Source organism: Bidens hawaiensis, unplaced genomic scaffold (assembly GCF_021521415.1).
Source record: "Bidens hawaiensis isolate Kalapana, Puna unplaced genomic scaffold, B.hawaiensis_p1.1 tig00005013_1, whole genome shotgun sequence".
Lineage (NCBI taxonomy): Eukaryota > Viridiplantae > Streptophyta > Magnoliopsida > Asterales > Asteraceae > Bidens > Bidens hawaiensis.
In genome coordinates, this window is record NW_027491317.1 from 396,590 (window position 1) to 410,376 (window position 13,787).

At 33.4% G+C, this 13,787-nt stretch overlaps 1 pseudogene across 1 annotated transcript; it reads left to right on the forward strand.

Annotated features, from left to right (window-relative positions):
- The first annotated feature begins 7,937 nt into the window (after positions 1-7,937).
- On the forward strand, positions 7,938-12,117 carry LOC143628493 (putative amino acid permease 7; annotated as a pseudogene). Its single transcript, XR_013152756.1, has 6 exons — positions 7,938-8,213; positions 9,025-9,118; positions 9,202-9,416; positions 10,340-10,473; positions 10,545-10,769; positions 11,701-12,117. The product of XR_013152756.1 is annotated as a putative amino acid permease 7 (transcript).
- The last annotated feature ends 1,670 nt before the right edge of the window (positions 12,118-13,787 follow it).

Genomic DNA, 13,787 nt, shown 5'->3' on the forward strand with positions numbered 1-13,787 from the left:
TGTTATATATATATATACTCAGCATCACCTTTTATACATATATGTTGCCATTTTTACCTACCCGTACGTTCCGCGACTTCTCCCCGAATTCTCTTGTACAAGCAAGTCTGTTATTATGTTCCGGACCACAATAACTCATTTGCCCTACAAGTTCATCCCGGCATCCATCAGTATATAATATTAAATTATTATTTAATTATTTTCCCAGAGTTAATCGAGCCTACGGTTATATTTTAGGTATCCTAAGGGATAACCTAATCCTTTATAACCAATGTCTCTGATACCAACTTTTGTCACACCCCGTTGAGCAATTTGCGAAAGCGTAAAACGGAAATGTAACAGACACCTTTGATATCAATCACATTGTTTATAAAGAACAATACAAACTAGTTTAATATTTTATATTGGGTGATACAAACTAAATCCAACGCGTTAAGCGACTTTACTTCTTCCTAGCACACTTGCATCATTTCACCCAGCATTGATCGCAAGTCAAACACGTAGCACATTGACTTTCTAATCCAATCCAGTACCTGAAAAACATGTTAAAATGGGTCAACTACAAATAGTTGGTGAGTTTCACGAGTTTCAAGAAATCAGTTGGGCGTACAACAATCATAGTTGTAAATACGCAAGTATGTATGTATGTACGTTCATAAGTACGTTTGTTTGTAAGTTTATGATGTAATTATGCTAAGCTACAGTGAAGCCTTGACTGTTCGTGTTGCGTGCCTCCATTTCCCACGCTCAATCAACCACTATGGCCCCCTTTCCGCCCACAATATGCCACAAGTAGCTATGTCTAACACTACATAGCGTGTTTGTATGTTTATGGTCATGTGCAAACGGTTTTATGTCTCGGAAAACCGTGCCAGCTCCGTTTGGGTTTGTCAAACCAATAGTACTATTCACAAGCCACCGGCTCGAAGTTAATCACTGTGTTAGTGGGGACTTTCGTGTGTTAGTACTTAGATAATTCCCATCATTAAACAGTTCAGAATATATATAGATATGTATCAACATGTTTTTCACCCCAAAAGTTTGTAAAAGCAGTTTAAAAGTGGAGTCATGAAACTCACGGTTTAATAGGGATTCAGTACAGCATCAGCTTGTAGTTCGTTTGACTCGTATCACTAACCACAATAATCAATATTATAATAAAATTAATATTTTAATATTATTACAATCATTATACTAAACTAGGCTGTATAACTAATCTGGGTATAGCTGGTACGCGCAGAAAGTGTCAATATGCTTATATTATGATGTTGTTCAACGTCTAATACTTAAAACCGAACTTTGCTCAATTTCCCCGTTTTCCCAACTGGGCCAAGTTGTTCGTTTATGCGTTCAGAAAACAGTTATGGGAAAGTAAGCTTGGGTAAGTTTTTTGGTCAATAAAATGATTAAGTTATAAAGAAATATCACATATTGAGGTTCTGGATTCACTACGGGGCTCGTTTTCGTGTATTCAGTTTAATTTGAAGAAAAAAGCGTACAATTTATCCAAATTGTCCGGATTTCTCAGAAAAATTTTGTTTTTACTTAATTAATCCAAAATATGATTTTTGATCACTCTTGGTGTTTTGATATTCCAACAGGTTCGTTAATCACGAACTCGTCGGCTTACACTCGGATTGAATTTGTTTAATCTTTAAATTAGTACTATTAATTATCCGTTAAAATTATGAAAATTTAGCCACTTATCAATTAAAATATGTAGATTTTTATAAAAATATTTCTGGAAATATTTGCTGATCTATTAATTTATAAAAATTCATTTTATCTGCTATATTTAGCCCGAAAATCGGCCGTTTATAAAAAACCATCTCCAAAAATTCCACAAAAATTTTTGAGTGATCAGAATTTATCCCAAATCAATCTGGAAAAAATCCCAAACTCTAACAAACTTGCCAAATATCATTTTCGAGCCAAAAAACAATTATAAAAATTCAATTAAACGCGAATGCACAAAACCCACTTAAACTTTTCCAAATTCTCCCAAATTTCATATGTGATTAAAATATAACAAATCTGAGTTCCCCACAAAATTTCATAATTTTTCAAGCAATTTAACTATTTTTCCCAATTAAACATCCTAATTCAGTAATAAATTCGCCAAATATTCTTGGATGGTCGAAAAATTACCAAATATGAACAGAAACTCAATGATATGGTCCCTGATGTCTCTGAAAAATTTCATGACCTAACAATATGCACATCACAATCGAATCCTAAACAGCCCGTAATCGAGTGATTTGATGTTACCTTTGCGGGTTTCGCCCGTTTTCGCTCTCTTAATCCAATTTCCGGGTTCTCATGCTTCTATATAAACTAAGTACAGGTCCTAGATCATAAACCAAGAAAGTTTCATCAAAACAACATCCCCTTAACTTAGGGTTTCTGCTAGGGTATAAAAACGAACTTTTGAACCGTAAAATCACCGTTTAAGCCCTATAATCCGTGTTTATGGCCAAAAAAGAGTATGAATCTGATTCCTAACCATGTTTATGATCAAAACGTGTTTTTGGATCATTTTTAGGATTTTTGCATGGTTAGGATGATTTTTAGCAATTAAATTATGTTTATATGGTATTAAACTTGATTAAACATATGTAAAATTGATTAAAATAAGTGTTTACCTAAGTTTTTTTTTTCTTGGCTGAAGAACAACACTGGAAATCTCCAGAATTCTGAATATGTGTGTTTGAAAATATGTCATGTGATTTTAATGAAACATATATGGCTTGAGGGGGGTGGCGGCCACAATACATTGGGCTCCCCCCTTGGCCCATCTCTTGAATTTGTAAGCCCATACGTGAAATACCGAGTCCAAATTTATTTCGGGTTCGTTTCTTTTACGCGAAAAATATACCGGGTACGACAAACAACGCGAAAACAAGTGTTTTTCGGTTATTTTTGTATAAATTTATAAAACCATATTATACGTTTGTAAACTTCGAAAATATTTTCACGGATCGCTTAAAACATTTCAAGTAAGTGTTTGGTAAGTCTTTTTAGGCTTAACGGATGATACAATGCTTGGTTTTAACTATCTTTCGCGTTTAAATCTAAAGCGGGTAGTTAAACGAGCATGTTTTCGTTTAACTTGCTTGCTATTGAACTAAGGCCATAATACTAATATATTAGCTTATATTAATTGTATATCACTCGTAGATAGCCCTTCGGAATATCTGGGTCATAACCAGACTCGTTCGGTTAATCGTTCGTTCGTTATATAATAAGTGTTTATTCGTTTAATCGGTAAATACGTCCTGAGGTGTACCTGGTTTTGTCTCAATTGTCACGTTAACTTAGTGTTTCTTCATATGCTTCACAACAATCCTTAGGTAAAGTGACCATTCTTGATTGATGGCCTTGAACTGGAATCTTACACTTCTAATCAAGTTTGATATGTTTTGAACTCCAACTTGAAGGTCGCCAACCATGCCACGCCACCTTGCCTCACGAAAAAGTGGTGGGATTTCACTACCAAATCTAGGAGTATTTCCATTTAAAAAAACAAATTTTGTAGTAAACTTCTATATTTCATGATATGTGGTGGCTAGGGGCGGATCCACCTATAAAGGACCGGGGTCCCAGGACATCAATGTTTTTTAAAAATTTCTCAGAGTCGATATATTAAATTTTTAAAGGACCCCATGTAAATTTGTAGATGGAACCCATACTATAGATGATTGAAGGTCGCATGTTCGATCTATTCATTGACTCAATTTTTTGTTGTTTTCCCGATAAGGTATTAATGAATGCCTTCTTTTCTTTTGTTGTCATTCAATGTTTATGCACACTATTAAATATAGATAAGAGAAGTTTGATTTTCTTTTTCTTTTTATAAATTGAATAAAGTAACTATTAGTTTTTACTAAAGCGTTATTTATTTATTAGTTACCGTTTTTTTCATTTAATTCTTACTTTATTAATCAGGTTATTAGATTATTTATGATAACTTTTATTCATTTATTTATCTTTTTCTAAGTTTTCCAATCCTTTTAACAAAATATATAAATTAAAAAATAATTTTTACTATTTAGTATTTACATTAGATTTATTGAATTTTTTTGACTTTTTCTAACTTTTTCTTTTAACAGAATATATAGTTAAGGAAATTTTTTTTTTTTTGGTTTAGTGACAAGTTTTTGTGATAATACGATAACAACAATTCAAGCTAAGCTTTTTGATAAAAGATACTTATATGATTATGTGGCTTTGGAGGTTATATATAGTATAAAAAAATGTTTATGTCGTAATCCTTAGATTGAAATGTTCTGGTTTCGCTACTGATTTTATGTAGTTAGTACTTATATGTTATATCAAAAGAGAGCTTTTTGTCAACGTGGATGTCGAAGACGTAATGGTTCATTCTCAAAATATGAAAAGTCGTAGGAAGGAACTTTAAAACTTTGTAATGTTTTTTTCTTGTTTTGAATGACATTGTATTTTGTGAGTTTTCTTATGACTAATGATCATATTTCTTTTTATTATGACATTTTTTTATTATTTTTCTCGTTTCGACCCGACTCGAGTATCAACCGACCCGATACATCTGAACATCCAAAAAATAGGACCCCGGTGGATAAAAATCCTAGGTCCGCCACTGGGTGGCTGTTTCCACAATCAAAATGGCTACCCATGGCCGAGCCAACTACATTTATTACTTGCAGTCATCCCTCTCATATTTTAAGTTTGTGGGTGTTAGTCACACTCGCTTCTCCCGCGAAAAACTTGTCATTTTTCACCTCCTCCCATTTACATAAGAGACATTTTAAGAGTTCAACATAAGCAACATAAGCAAAAGATTAAGGTTTTTACAATAAGGATTAAGTTAGAAGCCTTTGTCTTTTTTTTCGCCATTAAATCCATCAAATCTTACACTTGCAACGAGTTAAACCACCGCCTTAAATTTTTAAGAAGACATCATATCACTAGATCAATAGGTGTAGATAGAAACCTTCATCCAGACACAATAAATTTTAAGACTATACGGAGTGGGTACCGATTTGCCGTCCAACCAGCACACGTGGCCAGCGGTGCCAGCGGCAAACACCACCCCTCCCTCGTTGGTGCCGCCCAGCGGTAAAGAAAATGGTGATATCTCACCGATGAAACACCGGCGGGGAAGACTTTAAAGTTTTTTTTTAAATATATTTCAAAGCATAAGATTATTGCAAGAGTCAAAGAGAAATATGGAGAAGAAGAAGGTGTTGAGAGGAAGATGAGGACGTGAGTTGCAGAAGAAGAGGAAGAAGAAGAAGAAGGTGGGTGGGTGAGGGATAGAGAAGAAGCTGGGGTAAATAAAAAAAACATATATAATTTATTTGTTTTTATAATAATATTATGTTAATTGTTTATGATTTTATTCTTTTGTATTTTAATTATATCAATAATAATATTATGTTTTTTAATTAATATTTAAAAGGAATGTTATTTTTTTATTTGACTTAATAAGTGTATTGTAATATTATATATATATATATCAAATATTTAGTTTTTTTTTTTAATTTAGTTATATTAATAACTTTAAAAATAATTAAACTAAGTTAATTTTAGTTATATAATTATTATTATCTTGTTTGAAAATGGATGGAGTGGTGAATTGGTGCCCATTTCCTTGATATTGTATAAGAAAGTGGAGTAGAGTGGGATATGATTTGGCGCTAACGTGACACTGTAAAAAGAGAGGCAAAATAGTTATCACACCTGATAGTCTAATGGCAACAAATTTTTAAGTATTTATATATCTTTCTTATTTGTTATTTCTCTTTCTCACGACTAAAATACCTTTTGTTTAGATAAATGCATATTTCGTGCCAACTAATACGACATAGGGTGTTAAATAGGTGGATTTTACAAGTCGATCCCTGACAAACCTAGAAAATTTACTTGAGAACGTAAATAAGATGTAACCGAAAATCAGGTCTATCACATGAATCAAAGAACATCATTTGTATTTTTTTTATTTTAATGTTCGAGGATTAGAACGGAAAACAAATTGCCCTTATAGAAAAGTACTAAGCTAAAATGGTTGTTTAACAAATCGAATAACGAATTTTCATATTAATCGAATAAAATGTTTTGTATTTTTATTTTTTACCTGAATTCGTGTTTGATTTAGTTTTGAATTATTTGATTTGAATTCTTATTCGAGTTTTATGTTCAATTCGATTCAATTTGTATTTGAAACTTGAATTAGAATATATAAATTCGATTTAACTCAAATTCACCCTAAATAATAAATTATTTCACCTACTAATCACTTTTAACATCCAATATACTAAACTACAAAATCAATAAGCTATCAATATGTCAAAAGACCAAAATCGTAGTTATAAAATTTAAAGTAGCCAAAATGTCACATTGTAAAAAGTTGGAAATAAAATACGAATTATCTAACATTCAAAACATTAAAGCAATTTGGGTTATACCCGTTTAGAGTTTGGTCCAATATTAAAAGATTTTATCCATGTGTGTGTATATTTGGCGATGCTAGATATGTTAACATGTGATGTTCCGGCAACGTGAGTGAACGAAGGGTTGTGAATTTCGGCCTAATTTTCCGGTGAACGAATCCTCTGCAACTTCGTGGTTACCGCTTCACTCTTTGACAACGGCGACCGACCTCCAAGAACCACCGAATCATCTCTCCGTCCACGTCCCTCTACCTCCATATGACGTTCCTATAGTGTCCGGCGAGCCGCCGCCACCGTCATTTGACTGTTCGATGTTGGAATTGGAGCTATTTTAGTTGTGTGAGAGATGGAAATCAAAGAGAATTGATAGACACAATGACTCTTAAAACACAATACTAACTAAAAAATCGATTATATGACATGCATCATGAAGAAACGTTACAAAATCAGTTGTGGTCGTCTTCCTCTTAGGTGATTAATGTGATTGTGATGAACAGTGGATGTGACCATTAATAAAGAAAGGCTTTGAAAAACACAATGGAGGCTACCACATATAAAACACAATTGTGTTTTTGTTTGTAAATTTTGAAACCTCCCGGAAGTCTCTACTTAATTGTGTTTCAAAATACCATAGGTGTAATTTGTGTTTTATGAAGTTATCTTCGTGATTAGAGTTTTTTTAAATTATATTTTTAAAAGTAATGAAAACACAACGAACAAATATAATGAAAAACACAATTGAAAAATACAATGAAATAACTTTGCTAAAACACAATTAAATAGCACATTTGTAAAAACCACAACGGTAAAAACACAATAAAAAAACCGTATGTAAAACACAATAAAGAAAATGTTAAATCACAATTTAATAAAACACAATTTGTAAAACACAATGTATAAAAAACCCATCAATTTTTGTTTTTAATTTTATATAACAATATGGTACTCATATTAAAGATAAAAAAACGCTCATTATTATGATGATTTGTTTTTGTTTTTTAAATACGGTATAAAAAAGTTGTGTACATTTTAAAACGATGGAGGAATTATCATGTGATTTGCATGTGGATAGAAAGTCAACAATTATATGTTTTTCTTTTTTACCCTTCTACTTGTTTTATACCTAATTTATCCCCAAACTAATCTCGAGCATTCAAATTTAAAATTAATGGTCTAGATTACTTCTTATCCTTTTTACAAATATCATACTTCCTATTTTAAGATAATCTTAGAAAAATATAATAAACTGATAAATATAAAATCTTTAAAATTGAGAAAGAAAAACAGGTATGGATATGGGGTCCTTTCAGCGAGGAAGAAAGACAAGTGGACGTCTGGACAAGTAGACAATATTTATAAAACAATAAAATAAGTCGACACGTATGCGGCTTCTCAAACGATCCTGTGGTTGCTTTCATTCACTATAAATAATAATAATAATACTAATCAGTTGCCACATATTTGAAAACTCCATTCTCCATTTCACTTGTTCCAATCCAATCCAATCCAATGGCGAAATACACAGATGATTCTCCGTTGCTTCTATCCTCTAGTTCATCTCTCGACCTCACACACAGAACCGGTACGATATGGACGGCGATAGCGCACATCATAACCGGAGTGATGGGAGCTATCACTTGGATGGCTCTTCGGCCCTCCTGCAATCGTCGTTTTCGCTGCGGTCACCGCCGTTTCAACCACCATTTCACTTTCCGATTGTTACCTCTCTCCACACTCCGACCGATCGGAATGCTTCCTTTCTTCAGGCTGTTTGTTATTATTTAGGTCAGTTTTTATTTATTTATTTATTAACATATTTGATTGGGAATCCTTGGCCCTAATTGATTCATTGTTAACTGATAATTAATTCACTAATCACAATATAATACAAACGTAATAATTTATTAAAGAAAACTGATTGAATACCCAAGGCAAGCTATGAAAAGAAAACTGAAATTAGTGATTCACGCGTTTTACTAGGGGAGTTCGTTTTCGGCTAAAACCAAGCCAAAACCAAAATATTTTAGTTACATATTAATTAAATTCTTATAATTTACTTAAATTAAAAAAAGTAGAAAATTAAAAGCAAGAAATTCGGTCCGGTTCAGTTATTTCGGTTTTTATCACATGCAAAACCAAAACCGAATTGTAAGTTCGGTTTTCACATAAACATAAAACCAAACCATCGACTTTTGTTTTGGGTTGGTTTTTTCGGTTTTTCGGTTTCTTGCATACCCCTATGTTTTATAATAAATAAGGTAAGGATCGGAAATCACTCAAAGTGGGGAAACTTCTTAAGTGACAAAAGTGGAGCCTTAAACAGTTAGAACAAACCGCCAATGGCGTATGCCACATGATCAGGCTCGTCGCGACCTTTCTATCCTCTACTTATGGGCAGTGTAATTCACTCGTAGCCCAAGTTATGCTCATTGCCTCGTTTTATGGTGGGCGGGCCCTTTCTGGCCTTGTTTTCCCCTGGCTGGTCCAAGCAGGAGCAGCTAACTCTTGGATCAGCTTACTAGCGTTCAGATACTAGCATGCGTCTAGTTGTATTAATGGCGCCCAAGTAGAATCTGGGGCTAACTTTAACACGCAGGGGAGAAGAGCCAATGGATATGCGCAGTATTATTAAACGAGAGTTTATATGGGAATGACATTGCTTACACCATTGCAACTGCTACCAGTATGAGGTGAATTTATTCACAAGTATTGGATTTATAATATTTGATATGATGAATTCAATATTCATCATCAGTTTATGATATTGATGCAGGGCAATATTAAAATCAAATTGTTACCATGAACAAGGGCATGATGCTGGGTGTACATATACAGACAGCATCTATATGCTATTGTTTGGACTTGTGCAAATTGTGATGTCTCAGATACCAAATTTTCATAACATGGCATGGTTATCTGTTGTTGCTGCTATCATGTCGTTCGCTTATTCTACCATCGGTTTGGGGCTTGGTTTAGCAAAAGTTATTGGTACATTTTTCCTTGATCTTAATTTTCTTATTTTCCTTTATCTTAATTATATTTGGAGTGTTAATTTGTGGTCTAATATAACCATGCATAATGTGAATTAGAAATATAGCTTGTTGGTTATTTAAACAACATAACGATGAATTGTTAAACTAATGTGTTACTTTTGAATAATCTTAAACAAAATGACATGGGAAAGCTAATCAGGTTTTGTTAGTTAACAAATTTAACTTTGTCCATAAGGATTCTACAAGGGCCATTTGGTAATTAGTAATAAGTTACGGGACATAGGAGTAATATTACAAGACCTCATTTGAGATAATACAGAAACAAGTAGGCCTGCAAACGAATCGAATGAATACGAATGGGGCATGTCCATAATACCAATTAAATGTAAATGTGAAAAACTAACTTGTAATGGGTTTAATTTCATCAAACTAGATTAAATTGTAAAGGATTTCAAATACTAAATATATATGTTAATGAACGTAAACAAACGAATTTAAACACATGTAAACTAATAAACATAAATGAACATAACCGAACAAACATAAACGAAATTAAAGGTAGTAACATACACGAATGTTCACGGACATAATGAACAACTGGACACGTGTTCATGCTCCTTCGTTTACCTAAGAAAGCAATGTTGCTGGCGATCTTTGCTTGTTAAGTAAACAAACTTACAATCGAACGTTCACGAACAATGTTCGGTTTGTTTACAGGCTTACAAACAAGTCTATGTTCGGGTGGGACTACCCCTGTACCCATTTAACTCGTTTCACTTTTGGTTACCTTTTTTCAGTTTACCAGTTTGACCCATTAGCAAAGAAATACATCCCTAATTGACCAGTTTCCATAAGCGGGTCGAAATCACTACATCTACCTTCTTAAATCTTTCCAAAAACATTATGTTTGACTTTCAGTAAATGGTGAGGTTATGGGGAGCATTGGAGGAGTTCCAGCAGCTTCTGCAGTTGATAAAGTGTGGCTAGTTTTTCAGGGTCTCGGAGACATAGCTTTCGCTTACCCGTACTCAATAATTCTCTTAGAAATTCAGGTTCGTTTATTAAACGCGCTTACTTATAGTTGCATAAACAATAACTGATCTTAACTGCTTTGTTAATGAAGGATACACTGAAACCACCGTCTGAAACCAAAACCATGAAGAAAGCTTCACGGTCTGCAATACTAATCACCACCTTATTCTACTTGTGTTGCGGGAGCTTTGGGTATGCAGCTTTTGGAAACAACACACCTGGAAATCTTTTGACCGGGTTCGGGTTTTATGAGCCCTATTGGCTTGTTGACTTAGCTAATGCTTGTGTCATTCTTCATCTTGTTGGCGGATATCAGGTACCACACATTTTATTTTGTTTTGGGTGGAGACCATGGAGTTGATGTTGCATGTCAAATGGGTTCGGGTTGAAAAGTGTAATTTTGTGTGTTGGTCGAAACTAGAGGTGTGCATGGGTTGGTTTTGGGCTCAAACCGAACCAAAAAAGAAAATTTTTGAATTTTGAGTTTTTGAAAACCGTTTTGTTTCGTGTTTTCAGTTTTACCATTCTGGTTTGAAAATTTTTGGCTGAAAAAATGGACCAAAATAATGAATCTGGGCACAAAGCTTTGGCCTGAACTTTTATGTTAATTGTTATTTGGTTGGTTATTATGCATTTAAACCTAATAGATTAACAGTTTTTGGCTACACAATCTAATTTCTGTAGATTACTTCAAATTTGTTTTTTGGGTTATTGTTCAGTTATTTCGATCCATTTTTATTTTTGTTATAGCAAAACCGAAAAGGAAATCGGTTTTTTAAATAACATAAAACCAAACCGTCAGTTTTTATTGGGTTAGGCTATTTTGGTTCGGTTACATAGATTATTCCAGTTACGGTTAGTTTATTTTGGCTCGGTTATTGTACTTTTTTGTTAAAGCAAAACCGAAACCGCACGGAAAAATCCGTTTTTATTTAAAATAACATAAAACCATCCGTCGTTTTTTTATTAGATCAGTTATTTCGGTTCGGTTACGTTGGTTATTCCAGTTCCGGTTCGGTTATTTCTGTTTCATGCACACCCTTAGTTGAAACGGATTGACTGATTCGCAAACATACTTTTTATTTTATAAATGTGCTAACAAAAGATATAATACCCATTTCCTTTTTACTAGACAAAAAACGTAACCTAAATCAACCCATTTATAAATAAATGAGTCAAAACTGTCACCTCTAGTTTTATGTCAATACTCAAAACAAAAGCTTCCACTAACATTCCAAATTATACAGGTTTTCAGCCAACCTGTATTTGCACTAGTAGAAACATGGTTTTCTGATTGATACCCTGACAGTCATTTTGTGAACGGGTTTTACCAATTGAAGCTGCCATTATTAACAGCATTTCAGCTGAATCCCTTCCGGTTATGTTTTAGAACACTATATGTTGTGTCCACAACGGGACTAGCAATGTTGTTTCCATATTTCAACCAAGTGTTGGGAGTGTTAGGGGCGCTAAACTTTTGGCCATTAGTCGTTTATTTCCCGGTTGAGATGTACTTTGTGCAAAGAAAGATTGCACCTTGGTCAAGAAATTGGATTGCTCTTAAAACCTTTAGCTTTGCTTGCTTTCTTGTGTCAGCTGTGGGATTCATTGGATCATTAGAAGGTCTCATTATGGCTAAATTGAGCTAAATACATGTTCAATTTTTTCTTTTTAGCTTGTTATGGATTTGTTCATCCATTTGTGTAGTAAATATAGACGAAGTTTTTGTGATTGTTTTTTTTTGTTCATGTAAGAAGATTTATATATACAATACTGGGTGAACTTGTGCACTAAAGGTTGTACCATCTGTAGTAAAAGTTGTAAACCACTTCAACTAATGTTGCATTGATGACGTGTACATTAACAGCTTTATATTCTTACTTTTTCTTCGTAGATGGTAATACACCGAACAAAATATGTTTATTTGGAAGACACTCCTTAAAAAGAATTTACATTTTCTTCAAAGTTAAAGCCACGAGACTCTTTTATCTTTAGCTTTGTTAACAATAATAAAATTATACGTCGGTCGGTGCCCTTCACATAGTCCAAAATTATTTAGTAAGTTTATATGTCCAAAATGATTTAGTAAATTAGTTTATGTCTTTCGTTTATTATTTTTTTGATTTAAAAGTTAACACAAGAATGCGTTTGAGATCACTGTTCATCGAGAGTCAACAACCTGTTTATATTTTGTTATAAAAGTTTAGGTTTTTTAATTATAATTCTGTTTATACTAAGTTGTTTAAATATTAATATATTTATTTAAGATTGGTGATTGTTTAATGTTTCTCAGCAGTTACCTTTGGAAGACACTTCATAGATATGCAAGTAACCTATCTGTCATAATTTTGATTAGCGCACCATATAATTTGTACATATCATGTATTAAGAAGTATTATTAGGCAACAGTTAGAACGTCCGCTTACTATCACACATTAATAGCGCATTGTTATACACATGTATGTCATAATCATCTTAATTAGTTTTAACCTATCGCAGACCAAGCAACAAAGAAACAGAACTACTAGAAGATGATCAAACATCATGGACATTTTGGCAGGCTCAACACATTTTGCAGCAGACAACATTGGGGCAGAACACATCTTTTGGCAGAACAAGCATCTCTACAAGATATATCTAACTAGCTTTTCTAATTAGTTTATGCACATGTTTTGTAGACCCTCTAATATGATGTAAAGAGTGGGAATATTGATAAAATGTTAACTGTAGCTATGTGATTGCAAGCCACAAATATATAGCATTTGTTAATCGTCGTCCAATCCCCCCCCCCCCCCCCCCAACAAAAGAAAAAAAAAGCGGGGTGACAACCATCTAGTTACAACTAAATTTGTGTTTAATTTTTCATGTGTGATCTTTAATGGTTTTATCTGAACAACATTAGTCTAACATGGGAACACTTTATGTAGATGATGCAATTATATCATGTATATACTAATTGGATATTTGGATTCTAAGCAAAAGTGGCCTATCCAGCATCCATCAACAATGTTCCATGGGCAAAAAAACCCGTTCAGAAACTGAAACCGGTCGACTGCAGAAGTTGGTTGAGAGAAACCAAACCGACTGCCCACTTTTTGTAATAGGTTTGAGAACCCGTACGTTGTAAGTTGAAACCGATTAAACCAAGTCAAGCAGGTTTCCAAACGAACCGATTCTTTTGTCTTATAAACTGGTTTGAGAAAAAACCGATTTTGACTTTTTTTACGGAGAACATACTGGTTTTAGCTTAAAACCCGGCTTGTGCATCTCTAATTCTTATATTATATAATAACTAGCTTTAGAAACCCGTGTATTACACGGTATAAGTTAATGT